We start from the raw sequence: 7,997 nt of genomic DNA on the forward strand, positions 1-7,997 counted from the left end.
TGGTGAAGATCATTCTTAGGGGGTAGGGTCCCAAAGTTGTAATAAGTGTAAGTCAAGTGCATTGGTAGGAGATTTAGCATTCCAGGAGTAAGAATTCAATTAAGGTGACCAATGATTGTTCCAGGCAGGACTTAGTGTTCAGTGCTAGTAATTTTGTGAAGGGGGGGGGGGGGCATTTTTCTGGCATAGATATATCAATGCATTGAGTCCCTTTGTTGCCAAGGCATTTTCATTATACTGGGTCATGGGTGGCGATACAGTTTTGATTTGTTTTTGTGATGATTGTGGAGGAGTAAAAAGTTACTAAGAAGTGCCGTCAATGACATGCACATTTAATAGGTAAATTTACCAAAATGTGCGATCTACCAAAATGTGCCGTAAGAAACCATACGATTTCATTTTCAGTTTTACGCATAGATTGCAAAGTATTCTTTTTTTTTTACTGGTGTCAAGGAATTACATTCTATTGATTGTGATCCTAAATCTTGTACCACACTATCCAAGTTTAAAGTTCTATACAAACATCAATATGAACAGAACGTATTTTTGATAGACAGATGGACAGATGGTATGACTGACTAGACCTCCTTTCTTTTTTTGCCTTTCTTTCTTTCTTTCTTTCTTTTTTTTTCTTTCTTTCTTTCTTTCTTTCATTTCGCATTCCCTGTAATCTGAGGATGGATGCGTGAGTGAGTGAGTGTTTGTCTGCCAACAAGTTTAGGTATATCTCTTTTTTTGACAACTGATGAATTATGCGAATGTATGTGTTATTTCAATTTGGGCTCATCTTGTGTATGCTTTGCTTCATGTCACAAAAATTGATGGTTGAATGTATTTTACCTTCCATTTTTGGTACGTGTTTTTGAGGGCTCCGTCTAGACAATATCAAAATATTGCTTCTAAGGGGTTCTGGCGTTTACTATTTTATTTGTTTCTCTGTTATAACATGGATACTGTTGTATATTTTGCCAAATAAATGAAATGATTGAATTAAAAATTGATCAGGAATACAATTGAATGAATAAATACATTAATTAAGATAAAAAGTTTGCGTGCATATACATGCATGTTAGATCAAAAAGTCTATTGTATTCCCCCATTGCATTATACACTTTAACATACATGACATTCTAGATTGCATAACTACACTAGATTTTGTTTATCACTGTGTGAAAATGACGGACAGACTCAGAATAAACAAAACTCTGCTCTTTCATGACATTACAATGTCCTTGCGCAGAAAGTAATAAATATGAATAATTAATTGAAAAAAAGATAAAAATTACGAAAGAGACTGGATTATGAATGAGAAAGGAAGAGAAGTAATCCACTATATGCCTTGACGACTATCTAAGAAGATTACTGACAACCTCCGTACTCACTGGTTCCATGACTGATCAGATCACGTGACATCTAAATTTTGCATAACAAATTCCGTTCTCATCACAGCATCCTTGGATTCACAACATCACGCGGTCACACTTTGGTAACCGATTTTGCAACTTTCTATAACAGTTCTCTGCATGTGTTACCGAGCCCCTATCCAACCATGAAGTTAAGAAACTTGAAGGTCCTATTTACCTTTGGGATTAGTGTTTAAAAAGAATCAAAATATGACTTTTAATGCATATGTGTAGGTCTGTTGTAAAACAAAACATCCTATCATTTAAAATTCTCGATAAAGGCTAGAATATAAGGAAGATATCTGTATTTTTCTCAATAAACCATAACTGTAGACGGTTTAGTCTGGAAATATTTTATCATAACTCTTATTCACATATCGAATATCTAAGAATAATTAACATTGATTTTACTAATTCATATTTTTACATGGTTGATTCTGATCTTTTGATCCTAGCAGAATCTTCATCAGAGGCAAAATGACAGACAGGCAGGGACAGCAATCACATAAGGGTGAAGGACTACACACAACAAGAACAGTTATGGGAGGGCTAGGAACACAGAAAAAAAAACAAAAAATGGGAAGGTTAGAGGTCACGGGCAATGAGGGATCCAAATGAAGGGTTTGTTTGCAAAAACCGATAAGTCCATTTTTGAAGATTTTGAAGTACGATCTCTGTCATAATGTACAAAATAATACCTTTTAAATGATATATTGGTCACTACATAAAAAGGTATATTTTTTAAGTTATGGTCAAAAGAAGCAAAAATTTTCTTATTATTCTCTTTATTTTTCTTCACCTTTAATCGCAAATATCTCCATTTGGCAAATATGGACTTATCGGCTTTTGCAAACAAACTCTTCAAATGATCTTCGGGATCATCACTGATCCTCCTCTGCCTTTTGTCTGTCCACCTTCCTTTAATCCCCTCCCTTTACCTGTAGGGCTCCTTACCCTCCCCTCTTGTTTTCTTTGGTCTGTGTCCCTAGCCCTCCCCTGACCATCCTTGTTGTGTGTAGTCCTAATATCGGATTGCTATCCCTGCCTGTTCAGGCTCAGGCCCTTTTGACCCCAAACATTTCCAAAATATATTGCCCAAGTTGGTGTGTGTATGGAATGTCAACACGAAATAATTTTCCTTACCTTTTTTTCACGTTTTCACTTCCGCGTTTTCTTCGAAAGCGATTTCTAATCGCGTTGACACTCAGACACTTTTGTGAACCAATTTTGGAAATTTCTAATTAAATGCTGAAGATTTTCTATGTGTTACTAAGGCCCCATCTATTTCAGTTATGAATCTTCAAAGAACAACTTTGAATCTCGATTCTTAAGATAGACAGGCGGATTAAAAATGTATGAGTAATATCAGATATTTTACATAATAATACGCGTTTAAGACCTTAAGCCTTGCCATCTTTTCTCTTACTTTCAAGAACAATGGTATGAATAAGACATTGTACTTTATACGGAATTTGAAATGTCATATTCAAGTGTCACTTGATGTAATCAGTCGTGGTACCAGTGAGCACCGAGGTTACCAGTGATCTGCTTGGATATACGTCAAGGCATGATAGATTACCACTCTTCCCCTATCACTAATCCAGTCGCTTAATATGTTATGCATTGCTTGTTTTATATAACTCATTTGTAGCAATTGAATCACAATGTCATAAAGATATCCGGTCGTCATTCTGTGTCCATCGTTTTTCTTACAAAGTAAAAACAACAACATTAAGTACAACAACAACACACACGCACACAAACACACACACACACATTGTGGCATGATAATGTTTTACATCCGTCCTCCTAGCTTGTCTTTGTTGTCCATATCCATGTCTTGTTTTCTTCTCGGAGTGTGTTGTAATTGAGAAATTCCCTCTTATATTCGTTGAGCCTTTACCGTGTGCTCGTGATACAGAGTGTATAAAAAAAGGTAATGCAAATTTGGAGGTCTACCATTTTTTAATTGTCAGCTATGGAGAGCACAATGTTGGTTATAGAAATGGAGAACTCTTCCTCTTTCCATCGGCACCTCAATAATTATGTTGACATTAATGTCAAGAATGACAGAGTGCGTGAACTTTGAAGACAACAACGTCAAATTGCACTTTTTCAAAGTTTGAGTGTCACATGAAGTAACAATCATTGTCTGACTGAATGGATGAGATCTGTCAATGAAAGTGGCCGAATAAACGGACCAGCCTGTACGATTGTAGGTTTGTGTTTAGGGTTTTTGTTGAGAGTTTCTTCTAACTTTTTACGATCCATAACCTTTTATATGGCCACCTGTATAATAACGTGGGCATTCCCACATAGGCTAACCCACACAGTCCATCTTTCTCCGTTCATATTAAACACCTCCCTCGCAGCGACAAACCATGACCTGAATATGAAAAGAGAAAACGGATAATTGGATATCCTTTATGAGAGTGACCAAGTTATCAACAACGTGGCCGTGTTGAAGGTTGTGGACCTTAAAAGATAAGAAGAAACCCCGAGCACAAGCATGCAGTCGCGCAGGCTGGCCTGGGCTCACTGAAAAGGTTACAAAGGTTAAGCTATTTAAAATGTTATTAGGGAAAATAAAGGATAAAAAATGCCACTGCGTTATTGAACCACAAACTACAAGATGTGATTGAGATCAAAGAAGATAAGAACACGATATCGAGCAAGGAGGCATTGCCTATCTGGTTCACCATTTCAGCCGATGCAGACACTGTTTAATCGCAACAAAGGCAGGCAGACATAGCAATAATTTGCAACTGTTCCAGAACTACTGCATCCATATAACCGTTACAGAATTCTCACTAAGATAGAGCAAAATGCTTTAAAGTTCTGGAAAATAGCGTGCAAAATCGCCAGGTCATAACCATACATTCAAGAATGCCAAGGAGGATATACTTCCCTTTTCACGATATCCATATGGTTATTAACCCATTCCTTTAATACGGGAACCAGGCTCCCAAAATGAAGACAAGAGTGCCTGCTTTCTTGGCCTAAATTCTTGTTTCTTTGTGTTTAAATGCCAAGAAAAGTGGGTTTGATAAAAAGATCAGAGATTATTCTTAGCAGCATCAGCATTTGTTCACCCTCTGTTTGAAAATGCGTTTTTCACAGTATTATTATCTTTCCCTCATTCAGTTTTGGCTTGTTCTGCAGTAAACTCGTACGAACATGTACATAGCAGTCAAGGCTGAGATCATTTAGATTTTTGCAATCGCTGACCCCAGTCACCCTAGTCAGGTGCCTGGTTTTGTGTAGAACGAAAGATTTTGTGAATTAAACTGCACATTACTTGAATATGAGACCGTTCTGAAGCAAAAGAAGCGTGCTTTCCAAACGACGATCGTCAGCGGGTTGTGGTTATATCGTGACAAAACTTTATTTATCGTACAGTGTTAAAACCAATCATGTTAAACTCCAGTCACATAGACATGCCTGATCACGTACCCCGGATCTGATCCGGGGTCATCCAAGACAAGAAGATAGCCGGGAGGCCAACACGGCAATTTTTGGAGGTCAAAAACATGCCGTGTTGGCAGAGCAATCCGGGATGGTCCGCGTGACTGCCGCGTAGCTGCCGTGTTGGTCCGTGTAAGGGTGGGATTTCACGGAGCACGCGAACGATTTGCAAAAGATGCGAATGACAAAATCCAACATTCGGAAAAGTTTTTCGCCGAATGTGTTCCGACAATGAAGCCGAAAACTATTCTTGCGCAATTTGTGCAAAGTTCCCACGACGTATGTGCGAATGTCGTGTGTATCATTGCTAAAGTACAGCATGTATATACACGAAGAACACGCGACGGAAATGCGAACAACGAAAAATTTTCAATAATCATGGGAGAAAATGTACCTAGGAGAGGTGGAAGCAAGAAAAAAATTCAACTCAAAACAGCTTTCTTGAGGTAATTTTTTTCTTTCCTGTATTTCTCCTTTCTTTTTCTCTCATTTCTCTATCGTGTGTTTGCCTACATTTCTTTTTCCCCTTAGGACGTATCTCCACTAGTAAAGCATTTGATCTTTTTTTTCTTTTGCAGTTCCTCTAACACATAATCTCTATAGTTCAAATAAAATTTACATACTTAAGAAAAAATTTAAGTGTATTCTGCGATTTTTTTTATCAAACATTTCTTTCTCTTTGCTAGTCTTTAACTTCTTTTGTTACTATAGTTGTTAATAATTGTTTGATGTTTCGATGTATGCTACGAATTTTATTTGTAGAAAACGTATAGGGCATACATCCCCCAAACGTGCGCTAAACGTTCGCGAGAATGTCTGAAAAGGTACGCGAACAGTTTGCGATTACGTCGTAAAATGATCGGAAAAACTTCGCAGATTTCGCGTAACATACGCGAGACATTCTCCGAAGTTTCGGAGTCTATTTGGGGTTGCACGAACATTTTGCGAACATCGCGCGTGTCTTGCAAAGGTCTTGCGCATATGACGAGGCTTTAAAGACACTTTCGAGAACAATTCACGAGCAAATCACAACCAAGTGTGCGGAAAAGGTTCGCAAAAAAATTCAAACTTTTTTGAAATTCTCGCCGAAGTAAAAACGACATTCGCGAACATTTGACGACGCTTCCGAACCCTCACGTTCGTTTGGCGATCTTTTGCAGACTAAAATACGAATGCTGGATTTTGCCATTCGCGTGGTAATCGCAAATCGTTCGCGTGCTCCGTGGAATCCCACCTTAAGTGCCGTGTAGATGCTGTGCTGTTCCGACTTTATCCGTGTAGCTGCAGTGTTGATACCGTGTGTACAGTCATCAACACTCGTCGACGCTCCATCGAGGGCGAAACTTTTTTCTTTTTTTTTCTGCTCAGTGATCAGTAAAGGAAAATTCCCCTATCTTACTTTTACATATATATTTTTGCTGTATTTCTTTTTGTTTTTAGCATTCTTACACTCCATAATAGGACAGTGGTGTCCCTCTCTTTGGTGGAATGATGAGATGGTTTTGATGCGTGTCCAATATGAATTCCTTGTCACTGTACATCCATATCAAAATATCTGTCTATTAAAGTAGACCTATGTGTATACTCTACGCATACTAAAAGGTAATCGAACTTCAGAGAACTACTATTCCATTATTGTTAACAATAGAGCGCCCCATGATAGTCGTGACAAAGGGAAACTCTTCCTCTTTCCATTGTTACCTAATTATGTTGTCAAATCTCATTCATGATTGAGCAAACTAACTATAAAAAGCAACAAAGTCATTTTGTCAATACAAATACGTACTTTCCTCACGACCATCATGGGGATCTCTATATGTAGTTAACAATTATGGACTAAGGGTGCTATTCTGAAATCCTTCCATAGGAAAAAAAAAATTTCCCAAGTCTTGATTTTTTTCCTAAGTTTATTATGAAAATCTTCGTAAGCTTCTTACAAAGTCTGTTCTACGTTTCTTTCCTAGACTTTGTATGCACGTATGTATATGGGTGTGTGTGTGTGTCTCGGTACATTAATGCGTAATTCATCGAAATCCTTCTTTTGTAGTCGTATTCGTATCACGGATCTGTATATAATTATGCTCATACTTAGACGGTTGGTATGTCAGGCTATATATTTACACTTGGGGTACGTACGTCATAATTTATTAAATCATGCAAATGATGTACATTTGCAGCATTATTTTTGACATCCAATCCATTTTAATGTTAACTTCGTGTTAGTTCCCGTAACGAACTTAATTCCTCCTCCATTTCTCTCGCATAGCATTAATGTCGCACAAATTGATCAGGTTTTTCTGCCTGGAAATAAAAGGATAAAGTATAGCTGAGATTTTCGTCAAGCTAGTACATCCGTTGAAATCTTCTCCTCGACAAGATCCTAAGCCCAAGGAATACCTTTGCATGTTTGATTTGCCATGTTTCAAAATACGAAGAAAATCATGAACAGCATACAAATGGAGAGGATAATGCGGATTGTTGATTGTCTTTGAATAATGCAAGAAGCATCGTCACATTATTTCTTTTTTTATTTTTCTATACTTCCGAATGAGATTTCACCTCGGCCAAACCCACGTACCTACAGTTTGGTCAATTAGCATTCCAAACATTTGAATTTTAGGCATATATTTAAACACTCTTCTCAACTGGTCAAGTATTATTTCACGGGAGTCTACTGTAGATTTCCCTGCGCTGTGCACTAGAAAACAGACACCTACTGAAAGTAAGCGCCCGTTGTTTGTTCTTTTTCAAGACAACTTGAAAATATAACGTTTTCATTATCGTTAAGACTGTTCGTCTTGGAAACAATTCTTGTCGTTATTGGAAAGGTTTGTGCATTTTTCACTTTATCTTCTTTTCCTCTGATATCTTGTCGAAGACTTCTCCACCTTTGGTATCAGTCCTTATATCCTTACAAAAGTCCCATGGTGGATTTAATTTTACTCTGACCGTTACAAACGATAACTGCGACTTTTTTTAAAGCGGGAGGGGAAGGGGTTTATATTTCATTATATTTGGGGGCGTACTCTGCGTTGTTTTCAATAAGTGTCACTGGCTGTAGTTCAGGAGTGGTACGCACGATAATCGCAAAATACATCTTGAGAACGAAAGTCACAAAGAACGCAAAAA

This window comes from Diadema antillarum, unplaced genomic scaffold (genome assembly GCF_040938485.1).
Source record: "Diadema antillarum isolate AM-2024a unplaced genomic scaffold, OU_Dant_1.0 scf00000057, whole genome shotgun sequence".
Taxonomy (NCBI): domain Eukaryota; kingdom Metazoa; phylum Echinodermata; class Echinoidea; order Diadematoida; family Diadematidae; genus Diadema; species Diadema antillarum.